Source organism: Lepus europaeus, chromosome 13, assembly GCF_033115175.1.
Source record: "Lepus europaeus isolate LE1 chromosome 13, mLepTim1.pri, whole genome shotgun sequence".
NCBI lineage: Eukaryota > Metazoa > Chordata > Mammalia > Lagomorpha > Leporidae > Lepus > Lepus europaeus.
The window spans coordinates 57553083-57561778 of record NC_084839.1 but is presented as its reverse complement, the minus strand read 5'-3'; positions in this window follow the sequence as shown (position 1 = coordinate 57561778).

Below are 8696 nucleotides of genomic sequence, written 5' to 3'. Positions count from 1 at the left end.
TGAGTGGCAGGGACCCAGGTACTTGAGTGATCACTTCCTGCCTCCCAAGATACACATCAGCAGGAAGTTGGATTGGAAGCGGAGGAGCAAGCACTCTGTTATAAGATGTGGGCTGCCTTAGTGGCATCCTAACTGCTGTGCCAAAAGCCCTTCTAACAGCCAATGATCTTTTCTAAAATGAGATCCAGTCTTTGACTAGAAATATTTTTTAAGGTTTATTTGTGTATCTGCAGGCAGGGCTACTAGAAAGGAAGAGACAGAAATCTTCCATCTGTGGGGTCACCTCTAGAAGTCTTAAAGGGCTCCCTTGTTTTCAGGATAAAAGCATACCATTTTCATAGAGGAAGGCATTGTAGCATTTGAATAATCAACAGTTAGCCAGCTTTTACTGTGGGTCAAGGATCATTCAAGATGTTCTATATTTATTAACTTTTCATTACAATAACCCTACAGGGTGGCATTATTTTCATTATATCCTTGGCCTATAGTAGGTGTTCAATGAATGCCTTTGGATAAATGCGTTCCTCTTTTACAGATGGGAAAAGAAGCTTAGAACATTAAGTTCACTAAGATTTCAGAGCTAATAAATGGTAAAGAAGTTACACAGGTGGCCGGCACCATGGCTCAACAGGCTAATCCTCCGCCTTGCGGCGCTGGCACACCGGGTTCTAGTCCCGGTTGGGGCGCCGGATTCTGTCCCGGTTGCCCCTCTTCCAGGCCAGCTCTCTGCTATGGCTTGGGAAGGCAGTGGAGGATGGCCCAAGTCCTTGGGCCCTGCACCTGCATGGGAGACCAGGAGGAAACACCTGGCTCCTGGCTTCGGATCGGCGAGATGCGCCGTCTGCAGCGGCCATTGGAGGGTGAACCAATGGCAAAAAGGAAGACCTTTCTCTCTGTCTCTCTCTCTCACTATCCACTCTGCCTGTCAAAAAAAAAAAAAAAAAAAAAAAAAAAAAGGAAGTTACACAGGAATGCCTGGCTCCAGGGCCTGGAAATGTTATCCACTAAACTCAAGGCTCCTTAAAATCAGACCCTAATATGCTTTCCTGGCTTTATCTCTGGATACTTCTTGGTGCCCATTTTCTTTCTTTCTTCTCTCTCTCTCTCTTTATTTATTTGACAGAGTTATAGACAGTGAGAGAGAGAGAGAGAGAGAGAGAGAGAGAGAGAGAGAAAGGTCTTCCTTCTGTAGGTTCACTCCCCAAATGGCCGCTACAGCCGGTGCTGCGCTGATCCAAAGCCATGAGCCAGGAGCTTCCTCCTGGTCTCCCATGCAGGTGCAGGGCCCAAGCACTTGGGCCATCCTCCACTGCCTTCCCGGGCCACAGCAGAGAGCTGGACTGGAAGAGGAGCAATCTGGACTGGAACCCAGCACCCATATGGGATGCTGGCGCCGCAGGTGGAGGATTAACCAAGTGAGCCACGGCGCCAGCCCTCTCTCTCTCTAAGTTTATTTATTTGAAAGGGTGACAGAGAAAGAAGAAGTGTAGATAGTCTGTACCCTGGTTCATACCTCAAATGGCCACAACACCCAGAGTAAGACCAGGCTGAAGCCGAGCCTGGCATTCTATCCAGGTTGCTTATGTGGGTAGCAGGAACTCAAGTACTTGGGCCTTTATCTGCTGCCTCCTAGGACATTAACAAGAACCTGATCAGAAGCAGGGTAGCCAAGACTCAAACTGGCTGTCCAAAATGGTATGTCGGTTTCCCAAAGGTTGGCTTAAGCCACTGCACCACACAGCTGCCCTTAGTGCCCGCTGCCTATGCCAGTGGCGTTGTCCAGATGGACCGGAGCTGGGTCATGCTTGCCCTTATGCAGGCTCTTGGCTCTGGAGTGTGCTGCTTCCTTTTCCCCTCTAGGTCAGGTGAGCTTCTTTCAATCTTTACACCCAACTTTCTGTGACTGACTGGGAAATTCTCCTTCACCCTGAGGCGGAATTACTCCCTCTCCTTCTGCTCCCATCCCACTTTATTCGCCCCTTTAATTACAGAGTTCTGGCACTATATTATGATTTATTTCTATATCTGCTTCTCACCAGGTTGTGTTCTCCTTCAGGGCAGGTCCTGGGTTTCATTCATGTTTGTATCCCAACTGACATATAACATACGGAGTCAACAAATATTTGTTAAATGAATAAATGGATACTTTTGATTTGACTTTGCAAAAGATACAGGAGCTATTTCTTTGAAAGGACATTTCTTATAATCACCTTCTATGAAACTGAAGGAAAAAGATTAAATCTTAACTAAACAAAGGCCTTTTGCAGGAATGTATTTCAGTATCAAGAAGGTATCATCCTTTCTGCCATTATTTAATAGAAGAGTGTCAAGGAATACTTTCAGAGACAAATACTAAGTACACTTAAATGGAAGAGACTGAAAAAATAAATATGGCTTGCTAATAACACAATTTAAGGATGAAACTTAGAACACTTATAGGCCAAAAAAAGCCTCAAATGGGGGCTGGTGCCGTGGCTCACTTGGTCAATCCTCTACCTGCGGCGCCGGCATCCCATATTGGTGCCAGGTTCTAGTCCCATCTGCTCCTCTTCCAGTCCAGCTCTCTGCTGTGGCCCGGGAAGCAGTGGAGGATGACCCAAGTGCTTGGACCCTGCACCTGCATGGGAGACCAGGAGGAAGTACCTAGCTCCTGGCTTCGGATCGGCATAGCTCCAGCTATGGCAGCCATTTGGTAGGGTGAACCAATGGAAGGAAGACCTTTCTCTCTGTCTCTCTCTCTCTCTCTCACTGTCTTACTCTATCTGTCCAATAAATAAATAAATAAATAAAAATTTCAAAAAATAAAAGCCTCAAATATTTTTATTTGTCTTTTGGATAAAAGAGTTGGGAATAGAGAAGATAATTAACAAGTCACCTGCAATCAATCTCTTTTTATGGAGCTGGTTTTGTGGCACAGCAGGTTAAGCTGCCACCTGCAATGCTGGTATTCCATCTGAACACTGGTTTGAGTCCCAGCTGCTCCACTTCCCATTCGGCTCCCTGGTAATGTGCCAGGGAAAGCAGGGGGAGATGGCCCAAGTACTTAGGTCCTTGCCACCCCTGTGGGAGACCTAGATGAATTTCCAGGCTTCTGCTTTTGACAACACAGCTGTTGAGGTCATTTGGGGAGTAAATCAGCAAATGGAAAATATCTGTCAATCCATCTCTCTCTGTAACGCTGCCTTTCAAATAAATGCATCTTTTTAAGAAATCTATGCCTTCTAATTTGAATTACTCCTCAAAATTGTTAAGGACATCAAGTCCCTTACTGTAGATGATGTGTCACCTCCACCTATGAGAGGTTAAGAACAGCAAGCCCAGTTCCTGAGACCGGTCATTGAGGAGATCCTGTGGATCCATGGGTCTCTGGGGAGTATTCATTCCTGCTAACTTGTCGTGGTAGCTACTGGCTTCAAGGGAGATGCATCTGACTCACTGACAAATTGGAACTTTGGCCATTCTCTTTATTGTTATCCTGGTATGAGACTTGACAGATATTCCAATATTATCTTCAGTGACTTGTTTAGTCTCTTCCTTCCCCTACCTTTCTCTATGTAACCAAAAATATCAGTTGAAAACCTCTCAAGAAACTTGTCTTAAATCCATTCCACAAATGTGGCCCAAAGCGTCAACTCTGTGGTGATGAAAAAGGCTTGAAAAAATAATATATATGCATATGGATTTCTTCTAGCTATTTGTCACTGCTTATTAGTAAACTTGATCTGCTTGCCAAAAAAAGGAGCCAGGATAACAAAAAGAAAAGTCAGGTCGTGGGTACTGGAGCATTTCCGAAGTGCTTCTGAATAGACAGTGGCCTTCACGCTGACCAAATTGAATTGTGGAGTTATAACTGACTAGCAAGCCAGAGAGATTCAAAATGAGAGAGAGAGGATGATTAATAGCACAAAGCCCAAAAGAACAAGGGTGAGGTGTGTGATCCACAGCATAGGTGGAAAAAATAGCCTTCACAGGTGAAAGGAAGGGTGTTGTTTTGAGGTAGGACATCAGGGGAGTTCTTTTAAAGACTTCTGTTTTCTCTGAAGTTGGAGGTGAGGTCAATTCTGGGAGGGAAAAGTGGGAGGATCAGAAGTTTATGGAAGTTTATTTTATTATTTAGTTACTTTATTTGAAAGCCAGAGAGAGGGCCAGCACTGTGGTATACCGGGTAGAACTGCCGCCTCCAGTTCTAGTCTCAGCTGCTCCACTTCCAAAGCAGCTCTCTACTATGGCCTGGGAAAGCAGTGGCAGATGGCCCAGGTCCTTGGGCCCCTGAACCTGCATGAGAGACCTGGAGGAAGCTCCTGGCTTCAGATTGGCACAGCTTCATCTGCTGCAGCCATTTGGCAAGTCAAACAGCAGACGGAAGACCTTTGTCTCTCCCTCTCACTGTCTGTAACTCTCTCTCTCAAATAAATAAATAAAATCTTAAAAAATAAAAAAAGGCAGAGAGAAGGTATTCTCGCAACAACCTGTGTTAAGCCAGGCCAAAGCCTGGAGCCTGGAACTTATCTTGGTCTCCCAAGGGTTGCCAGGGACCCAAAACTTAAGCCATCACCTGCTGCCTCCCAGGGTGTGCATTAGCAGGAAATGGAAGTGCAGGAGCTAGAAGTTGAAGCAAGGCACTCTGATATAGGTTGTAGTTATGCCAAGCAGTGTCTTAAACCTTAAGCCAAACACTCATTATTGACTTTGTTAACTGGCAACAAAATAACATTTTAAAAGCAGATTATAATTGTATATATGGAGTACAAAGTAATGTTATGTACTCATGTATGCAATGTGGAATGATTAAATCAATTGCTTGACGTAATATCCATCACTTCAAGTACTTTTTTGCAGTGAGACTAAAACTGACATTTATGCTCGTACCAGTTTTGAAGTATACAATACATTATTATTACCTGGTTAGATCCAGAGCAGTGATGTGGGGCCTTAGCCACCCTCTGCCTGCTTCACTCAGCTCCAGCCACCCTTGGAGCCTTCAGAACACAATTCAAATATCACTACTATGCAAGTTTTGAGACTGAAAAAAATTCATATCAAAGGAACATAAGTGTTGTCCTTGATAAAATGTTGGGCCATATATTTATCATCAAAGTTATGAAGTTTAGAATTTTTTTTTTTAACTTATTTGAGAGGCAGAGAGACACACAGACAGATAATGAATTCGCATGTGCTGCTTTGCTTCCCCAAATGCCCAAAAAGCCAGAGCTGGGTCAGGCCCAAGCCAGCAACCCAGAACTCAATCCAGGTCTCCCACATGTGTGGCAGGAACCCAACTATTAGAGCCATCTGTTGTTGCCTCCCAGATTCTGCACTAGTGGGCAACTTGAGTCAGGAATGCAACCAAGCTTTGAACTGGAACATTCTAATATGAGTTGGAGACATGTTAACTGCTCGGCCAAAGCTGACCCCAAATGATATCATTTTAAGAGTGCATTTCTTTTTTTTTTTTTTAAAGATTTATTTATTTACTTGAAAGAGTTACACAGAGAGAGTAGGAGAGACAGACAGACAGAGAGATCTTCCATCCTGTAGTTCATTCCCCAGATGGCTGCAATGGCCAGAGCTGCGCCGATCCAAAGCCAGGAGCCAGGAGCTTCTTCTGGGTCTCCAACATGGGTGCAGGGGCCCAAGGATTTGGGCCATCTTCTACTGCTTTCCCAGACCATAGCAGAAAGCTGGATAGAAAGTGGAGCAGCCAGGACTTGAACCAGAGCCAATATGGGATGCTGGCATTGCAGACAGCAGCTTTACCCGCTACGCCACAGTGCTGGCCCTATAGAGTACATTTCTATATTTTCCACAGTAGATATGTATCACATTTTTAATGCAATCTAACTGGAGTCAGAAATACAATTGCTTCTGGATTTAGTTCAATAATACATAAAAACCCAACAAAACAGGTAGCACTTGGAAAATATTGGGGAGAGGTCTATATATCTGTGGGGAAGAAGCAGGGAGAGTTAATTTTGTGTGTCGTTAGGGCTAAGTTAAGATTTCTGTCTATTCTGTATCCTTATCTAACATCTAGACAATATAATAGAACTCTACCTGAATTGTTTTGTATTTTTCTCTTCATACTATTTGTTGAACTCTTTTACTTAGAGTAGGGTTAACTACATGATCATTAAGTATACTGACAATAGTTCATTGTAAAAATTAAGAGTGGGAATCTGAGAGGGAGGGGGAGGAAGTATTGGAGTATGAGCAGGAGGGAGGTTAGAGGAGGGAAATGCCTCTATGTTACTAAATCTGTATATATGAAATATGAAACTTGTATAACAAAATTTAAAAAAAAAAGAAAATGCTAAAATACATTCTAGGTAGACTAAAGATTTCAACAAAAAGCTACAATATAGAAGTAGAAGAAAATGTAAGAAAAATTCTAAATAAGTGAGTGAGAGAGGCCCAAGAAACTGGGAGAACTCAGAAACTCAAGAAGAAAAAGATGGCTATATTAGGTGAAACACAAAGACAAGCATGATGACAAGGAAAAGGACGCAAAAACCATAATCAAAAGTTTGGGGGCCAGGGTTGTAGCACAGCAAGTTGAACCACTGCCTGCAATGCTCACATCCCATATTGGTTCAGGTTCAAGTCCTGGCTACTCCACTTCCAATCCAGTTCCCTGCTAATGTGTCTGGGAAAGCAGGGGAAGGTGGCCCAAGTATTTGGGCCCCTGCACCCATGTGGGAGACCTGGATGAAGCTTCTGGCTTCAGCCTGATCCAGCTCTGGATGGGTTTCTCCAGGGACCCAAGCACTTGGGCCATCTTCAACTGCATTCCCAGGCCATAAGCAGAAAACTGGATGGGAACTGGAGCAGCCAGGACTCGAACTGGTGCCCATATGCGACACCCATATGGATGTCACAGGCGGAGGTTTAGCCTGCCACAGTACTGGCAGTAAAGAAGATCTCTTTTTCTCTGCATCTGCCTGTCCCTCTCTGTAACTCTGCCTTTCAAATAAATAAATGTTTATTTATTTAACAAAAAGCAAACCAATAAAAGGAAGGTTTAGAATACAAAAAGGTAATTCACAATGAGGTAATTCAGTTGCTAATAAATATACAGTAGTCAGGAAAATAAAAATTAAAGTAACTGTAATTCTGAATTAAGCACTCTTTTATTTATGGGGGGTTGCATCTATGTATACATTTGTGTGTAGGTGTGTGTGTGTGCATTGTACCCTTTTAAAAGTAATTTAGTTATTTGAAAGACAGTGATGAAAAGAGAGAGAGAGGGAGATCTTCCATCTACTGCTTTACTCCCCTAAATACCAATAACAGCCAGGGCTGGACTAGGCCAAAGCCAGGATCCTGAAACACCATCTGGGTCTCCCATATGGCTGGCAGGTAACCAAGTAATTGAGGTATTTGGGCCATCATCTGCTCCCTCCCAGGTGTGTTAGCAGGAAGGTGGATTGAAAGAGGAAGTGGGACTCAATCCCACACACTCATAAGGGACGTAGGTGTCCCAAGCCTCAGCTTAATCCACTAGCCATGTTGCCCACCCCATGTTATAGGCTTAAAAAAAAAAGCAATACCTGTAAAATAAAAAATTAAGATACAAATACAGATATACTTTGGCATCTAACTTTAAAGATTTTTTTTCAAATCTATAGAAAAGTTGCAAGAAAAATGTAGTTCACAGCCAGATAACTCTTTCATAGTCACCAACTGTTAATATTTTGTTATATTTACTTTCTATTTATAAATATATTTATGTGTGTAACACATGTGTATATCTAGGTTAAAACTTTTACACAGATAAAAGCATTTTGCATTTGAAAAATCAATACTAATAACTAACATTTTGTCAGTACTTACTATGGGTTTGACATCATTGAAGATGTTTTATATTTATTAATTTATCCTCCTAACAACCATAAAAGTAATATTATTTTCATTATGCTCTTGACCCATAGCAGGTGTTCAATAAATTCCATTGAATGAAATCATGCATGTGAGGGTCTTCAAAGTTAATGGAAATGCATATTATAAAAAAGCTATACATAGGTTTCAAATTTTTTTTGCACTGAAATCAATTTTTTATTTTATTTTGAATTATCCTCATATATAGAGATAATCTGGGGCCAGCACTGTGGCATAGTGGGTAGGGCCACTGCCTGCAGTGCTAGCATCCCATATGGGCACTGGTTTGAGTCCTGGCTGCTCCACTTCAAATCCAGCTCTCTGCTATGGTCTGGAAGAGCAGTGGAAGGATGGCCCAGGTCCTTGGACCCCTGCACCCATGTGAGAGACCTGGAGAAAGCTCCTGTCTCCTAGTTTCGGGTTGGCACAACTCTGGCCATTACAGCCATCTGGAGAGTGAACCAGCAGATGGAAGGCCTCTCTCTCTCTCTCTCTCTCTCTCTCTCTCTCTCTCTCTCTTTCTGCCTCTCTGTAACTCTGTCTTTCAAACAAATAAATAAATCTTTTTAAAAAAATAAAAAGAAATAATCTTTAAGTGTATATATTGTCCTATTTCTTCTTTTTAAAATATTTATTTGTTATTTATTTGAAAGTCAGAGTTACAGAGAGCCAAGAGACAGAGAAAAAGAAATCTTCCATCTGCTATTCACTCCACAAATGGCTACAAGAGCTAGGGCTAGGCCAGGCCAAAGTCAGGAGCTTGGAGCTTCTTGTGGGTCTCCAAATTGGGTGCAGGGACCCAAGGACTTGGGCCATCCTCT